This window comes from Vipera ursinii (genome assembly GCF_947247035.1).
Source record: "Vipera ursinii genome assembly, chromosome: 12".
NCBI lineage: Eukaryota > Metazoa > Chordata > Lepidosauria > Squamata > Viperidae > Vipera > Vipera ursinii.
Genome location: NC_139525.1, coordinates 1,776,390 through 1,783,547, shown reverse-complemented (window position 1 = coordinate 1,783,547; position 7,158 = coordinate 1,776,390). Strand labels below are relative to the sequence as shown.

The following is a 7,158-nucleotide window of genomic DNA, read 5'->3' as shown; positions in this document are numbered from 1 at the left end:
GGTCAGCCAGTGCCCCAGATGGCTTCTGCACTTTTCCATTCCTGTCTCCGCCAGGCCTTGGAAACAGGTGCAAACAAAAAAGTCAACTGTCCATTTGAATCAAATCCCCACCTGAATTTACGGCACGGCACGCAGAGCCCTTGACAAGCTCCAAGCCCTTCCAAATGGGCTTGCGCAGATGTTTGCATTTGTCTCTGCGCCCCAGCAGTGTGTGTGTGTGTGCGTGTGTGTGTGTGTGTGTGTGTGTGTGTATGGGAAAACACAACCATGAAACGGTGAATGAGAAAGAAAGCAGCGCTAAAAACGTAGCAAAATAAATTTCAGAGTCACCCCAGAATCAGTGGTGCCCTGAGAATCTCACTTAAGGACCCCGTAAGTGGCCTGATGGCTTCAGTAGCATCTGAGTCCAAATAGACCTTGACCAGATTGGTCCTATTCCAAAATCAGCTTGGAGGATCACTGGTCAATAAGCAAGTTTTATATTGCTTAATTTTTATATATTTTATAGCCTGCAAGTCTAACAATTAGGCATGAAGGGGAGAGATCAACAATGGACCCCGTAGGAGAGAAGACCAGAGGCTTTGAAGGTGTGGAAGGCGCTTTTTATATGTTCCTGGATGGGCTAGTGGTGCTAGGTTTGGTCCAAAAATGCTCCTTGGCTTTTGGACAGCTTCCAGGAAGTTGCGTATCTTTAAGTCAATGGGTCCACAACAAAGGTTTGGGTGGGTCAAATAGAAAGGGACTTTGAATGGGTCTAAAATTACCCTACATGAAATATATTTCAGGTGATTTCCTCCACTCCTCACAGTTTATGTTTTCCACCACCTGTTCTAATAAAAGCTTGCTTTTTCTTGCATCCTTGGAAGAGCTCATTTGGCCAAGATCTTCCAAGTATTGTATATTGTCCCAGGGTCTCCAGACGGGTTCCTTTGGCATCTAAGAGCCAAATTGTCAAGTACGCCTATGGCAAGAGTTGGTTTGTAGTTTAGCATGGTGTGTAAACTGCATCAGTGAGGTTGGAGATTAGCACAGGGTGTGAACCCTAGCCAGATAGGGATGAGCTGATAACCTTGATTGTCCATCTGAGAAAACGAGATTATACTTCGTATTCTTGATAGCCTATTTCCTCAGTGCTTGGTGTTACAAATGGACTCTCACATTTAGTCTCTTCTTGAATCAAGTCTTCAAGGGAATGTGGCATGAATTATTGGCAAGGTCATGGATCCAGGTCCCCGTCCTGCTTTTAGATGTGCCTTTATGTCCTGTACTATCTCTCTTGATGCTTTCCAAAGCAAAGCCCAAATCCTTGACCTTAATAACTTTAGTTATTTTCCTGAGGAGTAAGCACATTGATTTGTCCTTTAGATTGTAAGCCGCCCTGAGTCTTCGGAGAAGGGCGGGATATAAATGGGATTTTAAAAAAAAAAATTCAGCAGGAATTTTCAATCCAGAAGGTCCAGCAACGCCAGTGATTACGGCCAGTTTATTCCTACTTTTGCCCTGAGGCTCTCTTGCTAATCCATTGATAAAGGGAGATCATGGATGGACATAAATGTTTCCTTGCTTTTTGTTAGGCCCCTGGACAAATATTCAGAATTAAAAGCATGCATTTCTGTCCCCGCCCCTCCCTCAGAAAACAGCTGTCTGGCTCGGAGAGTGAGTGTGCACGATTAAGCTTTCTTCTGAGCAAAAGCTGTCATGAGTTTATGGGTATTCATTAAAATCCTGCCCTAATTGCTCCCTCATCAGCTATGAATTTTAAGAAGCTTAGTTACTAAGTGTTTAAATTCCATTTATTGACAGAAAACAGAAAATTCGCTAATGACTGCAGGGTGATGTCAGCATTGTCGTGCCGGAACGCTTGTTTTACACCGCCATACAAAGGAGGCCAGTCTCAAGATTTCACCCTTCTGGATAAAAGCCGTCCCCCGTGGGAAGTCAGCGGGGTGCAGAGGCAACCCAGACTGTTTTCAGGGAGAGAAAGCGGACGGCTGCTCTTTCTGAAGCCTGAAATGGCTTTTGAAAAGAGGCAAGTCGGAATGAGCCGCAAGGGTGTGACTCTACGGGAGAGCCGGCCACCTTCTTGAGATGCAGCATCGCGTTCTGGAGGACTCGCTTGAAGAAGACTCGTGTCAACCAGGACAGCTGGAAGGAGACCAAGAACATCCAGGATCAAGCTCCACTTCACGAGAGGTCCAAAAAAAGTGGGAAGGTTAAGGAAAGGGACTGGCTGGGAGGCATCTTTGTTCTCTTCAAGGAGGTCAAGAAGGACCTGTTCGCTAAATAGAAGTAGTCCTCGACTTACAACAGTTGGTTTAGTGACCGAAATTACGATGGCAGTGCAAAAAAGGGACTTACGACCGTTGCAGCAGCCCCGCGGTCATGTGATCAAAATTCAGACCCTTGGCAACGGACTCGTATTTATGACAGTTGCAGTGTCCCAGGGTCACCTGATCCCCTTTTGCGACCTTCTGACAAGCAAAGTCAAGGGGGGGGGAGAAGCCATTCACGTAACGGCCGTGCTACTAAATTAGCACCTAAATTGTGCAAACTGTGGCAAGAAAGGTCATAAAATGGGGCAAAACTGACTTAAAAATGTCTCACTGAGCAACAGAAATTTTGGGCTTGATTGCGGTCGTTGAGGACTACCTGTAGTTCATTTTTGAGAGGCTACTGATTAAATTATAGAAACGGAAGCTCCGATGTTTGCAAACCTCCACCCTTGAATCAACCGCTTTCCTTGGGCAACGTGGAGCGTAGCTTTCACCAAAGGAGCTGGAAAACAAAAAACCACCACAATTACCACCACCAATCTCCAGCTGCATTTGTGTATACTATTCTGGGCCAGACGTGGTCAAGTTACATGAGGCATTCACGGAGCAGCAACTTCTAAAAATATGAGCTGCAAGAGGTGATGAATCTCTTTTGCGTGCCGACTTTCTTCCTCAGTGACCCAAATGTACAAAGAAGTGTGTAAAGCTGGTTTAGCTCGTTTTCATTTTTGTGCCTGTTACAAGTTCCCCTTCAAGACGCATTTTATTTGAAGAGCTTTACGGACACTCAGTCCACGCGCCTCGCCTCAAGGCTTTTAAGCGACAGGCGTTTGTCAATGTGACAAGGTTGCATTACACCAGAATCCAATTCTCACAACGGATTCAGCTGGGCACAATATCTTCTGGACCCTTTAGGTATTTAAAAAGGACATTTCTTGCTCCAAAGAAATTCCCACAAGCGTGGACAAGGATAACACCGATGCATTTTGTTTCTGGGCCTTCTGAAAAGCTCTTAAAACCTCTCGTTTCGACATTTTGACCTGTGACAACAGAACATGGATCGAATGATATCAGAATGTACAAAATTGTAAGATTTTTAAATCTTCTTTCTCTCTGCTGCAGGGGAATAATATTTCTTCGCTAATTTCTGTTTTTAAAACACAAGGAGTGCCCTCTACTGGGAAGAGGGGAAAAAATAATCCAAGTTCTTCAGGATTTTATATATTGTGCCAAGAGACTTTCAAAGAAATTGTCATTCTCACAAGGTGGCCACTTTAGAACTCATCTCATACACTTAAGGGTAAATAAATAAATAAGCTGTTGGTTTAGGGTAGCCTCCGGGGTACTGAAATCCAACAGGCAGAGATGCATAGGGAGAACATATGGACAGAGAGAAATTAATGGAGGAAGATTTGGGCCAATTATCTGTGTTCTTCAGACCATTGGTACAAAATGTTATCAGAGCCCAATGTTGTCCAATCTTAGCAACTTCCAAGATGGATAGACTTCAACTCCCAGAATTCCACAACAAGCATGAGTGAATATCCCAGCCAACCCTGGTCGAGGGAGCCCTTCCACCCTCATCTTCAATTGCACTGGCTGTGTTTGCACATCTCATAGGCCAATCAACCACAAAATCCTTGTGGGGCAGAGGCAGCATGGGTCAAAGTACAGAACACAGAAGGGACCTTGGTGGTCTTCTAGTCCAACCCCCTGCTCAGGCAGGAGACCCTATACCATTTCAGAGAAAGGATTGTCCAGTCCCTTTTTAAAAGCCTCCAGTGATGGAGCACCCAACAACTTCTGGAGGTGAGCCGTTCCTCTGATTAATTGTTCTGTCAGGAAATTTCTCCTTAATTCCAGGTTGCTTCTCTCCTTGATTAGTTTCCATCCTTTGCTTCTTCTCCTGTCTTCAGGTGCTTTGGAGAATTGCTTGACCCCCTTCTCTCTGTGACAGCCCCTCAAATATTGGAACGCTGCTATCATGTCACCCCTAGTTCTTCTTTTCACTAGACGTACCCAATTCCTGCAACTGTTCATGTTTTAGCCTTCAGCCCTAGCAGTCTGATGCTTTTCTCCATAGATTTCCAGTCTTTCTCCCACTTGTTCACCATCCCTAAGGATCAACAGTAGTTGACCCAAGCAGAATCCAATACCATCTAACCTGGTTTTCTTTTCCAGTTGCACCCTATAATAGGCAACGTAGCCTGACCTGACCTCGGGGGCGGGATTTGAAGGAGACTTGATATGGTAGCCATCTTCTTGCAGGGAGATTTAGATCACTGTGATTAGCTGGCAAGGCAGAGTAATCTTCTTAGGGGATCACCCCACCCACTGCCAGTCATTAATTTCCAGAAAGCATCTTGTTTCCAGCTGCAAGACTTAAGAGCGTCCCTTGTCTGCAACCTTCCTTGACTGAGAATTTCACGGGCACCAGCCTCAAGCCTCCGTTTTCATCCAGGAAGCAAAGAAAATATGTGAAATTAATTTTGAGAGCCCATTGTTACCAGGAAAAGCCAGATATGACCTTGCCAAGGATAGAGATAGCGTCAGCTCTATTAGGAACAATTTTAGGGGGAAATGGGACTAAACTAAGCAATCCCAAAGGTGATTTTTCAAAAGGCAACTGGGCATTCTTTTTACTGGAAGATGTTTCGCTTCTCATCCAAGAAGCTTCCTCAGTTCTTCCAAGAAGCTTCTTCAGTTCAGCTCCAGAACTGAAGAAGCTTCTCAGATGAGAAACAAAAACTTCAAGGGGAGAAAAAACACACACCAAACAAGTCCAGTTATCTTTTGAAAAAGCACCTTTGGGACAACTGTAACCTGAATGGCTGAGAATCTCCATAGACATTAAACTAAGCAATGTTTATCTTGCTTGTTCTGCAAGATGTTTTATACTCTTCATTTCTTTTAACGCTTCATTCCTGCCTCTTATGCCACCCCACCCACCCCCAGCACTCATTCTATAAATAATGCTCTCCGATTGGCAGAAAGGAAGCAGGGGGGGAAAAAGCTGAATGGAACACTTATTCTCGAATGAAAGAAATTGCCTGTAATTTGTGGATTCCCTTTTGCTATTACTGCACAAAATTTGCATTTCAATGGAAGCTTTTTTTTCCCCCTCCACAATATGGCTTCACCTTGACCCCACCAACACCACAATCATGTTCTCTCTCTCTCCTTGATGAAAACACAGCAGGTCTGCAGCACAAAATTATGCCACATTCAGCTGCTGCAGGTGAAACAGGAAACCGAATTCTACCATTGGTTTTTCTTCTGGTCTTGTTAGTCTTCCTTGGAATAAGCACATTTTATTAGTTCCTATTTAAAAGAGAGGATTTGGGAGGGGAAAAGGCGGCCTGGGGGGAGGGTGTTAAAATGGAGAATTTGTTTTCTGCCCCCAGCAAATGATATTGTTACATCTTCAAAGTTTCCTTTCCAAAAAAGGTAGAGGAAATTGGAAAATACTTAGCAGCGCCAGGTTTTCTGCAACACCTGAAAGATGTTGCCGTTGTTAAATAATTACTTCTGGATTTGGGCATTTACATTACCCAAAGGTTTGTTCTTTGAATACAATTCCTGCATGGCTTGTTCTGATGAACGATGGAAACGTACTGGAGGGGGCTAAACAAAATCCCTAATTTTGCTCACTGGGCAAACTATGATTCTGTTAATCAAGTTGATTAATTGGGTAGATTTGCACATTTGCACGTAAGTCTCTCAATCCCTCTCTTTTACAGTTTAGGACGGGGGTGTCCAATCTTGGCAGAATAAGAGTTGGAAGGGACCTTGGAGGTCTTCTAGCCCAACCCCCCTGCTCAAGCAGAAGTCCTTACACCATTCCAGGAAAATGGCTGCCCAGTCTCTTCTTAAAAACCTCCAGGGTTGGAGCATTCACAGCTTCTGGAGGCAGGTTGTTCCACTGGTCAATTGTTCTCTCTCACAGAACATTTCTCCTTAGCTCTAGGCTGGTTCTCTCCTGGATTAGTTTCCATCTTGTCCTGCCTTCAGGCGCTTTGGAGGATAGGTGGACCCCCTCTTCTGAGTCAGCCCCTCAAGTCCTGAAGGACTGCTATCATGGTACCCCTAGTCATGCTTTTCACTAACTAGCCATACCCAATTCCTGCAACCATTCTTTGTATGTTTTAGCCTGCAGTCCCTTAATCATCTTTGTGGCTCTTCTCTGCTCTTCTCTCTTTAAGACTTGTGAACTTATTATGTTGGCAAGCTGGCTGGCAAATGCTGGGAGTTGAATCCCACAGGTCTTAAAGTTGCCAAGGCTGGGCATCCCTGCCTTAGGTGATGTGGTGCTACAATTCCTGAAAAGCAACATGACCAATAAATTACCAGCTTAGCTTTGATAAGTGTCCTTTTCTACAACTTGACTCTAGGGTGATTTTAAAAAAAAAAAAACACAGAAACTACCATTTTAGTCAGCGCTTTGACTCCATTTATGAGCTTATCTGCTCATTATTGGCCATTCCCAAGATGTAAAAAAGTAGATATACAATTTCTGCCCCATATAGCGCAAGGCATTTTAACCATGGCTCCACGGGCTTTCAATAGATCAGGAGGCCTGTTGACAAGCAGCACAAGAGGGAAAAGTAAAGCAAAACACAAAAATATGGCCAACGGGCACAATGGATTAATCTTGTGGTTTTATGGCGAGAAAAGAACCACCTAAGGGCCTCTCAACCCTTCCCCGAGGCTTATAAATCTTGAGTTTGCAATGTGGTAAGCTAGACTTCTAAGTGTTTTTTCCTCCAGTTACAAACAGATAATAAATTATGTTGCTACAACAGAGGTTTCCATATTAAAAGCTCTGGCACCGACTCTGTTGTGTTTCACAAGCTCAGAAAGGCTTCCAGCCCTGACATCTGAGATG

General features: G+C 44.2%; 1 long non-coding RNA gene across 1 annotated transcript; it reads right to left on the bottom strand.

Annotated features, from left to right (window-relative positions):
- Positions 1-1,775: 1,775 nt before the first annotated feature.
- Positions 1,776-4,525, bottom strand: LOC310646129. The gene is made up of 2 exons (XR_014493649.1): positions 4,486-4,525; positions 1,776-3,313 (listed from the first exon to the last, which is right to left on the bottom strand). It is a non-coding gene; the product is annotated as an uncharacterized lncRNA (long non-coding RNA).
- Between the last annotated feature and the right edge of the window lie 2,633 nt (positions 4,526-7,158).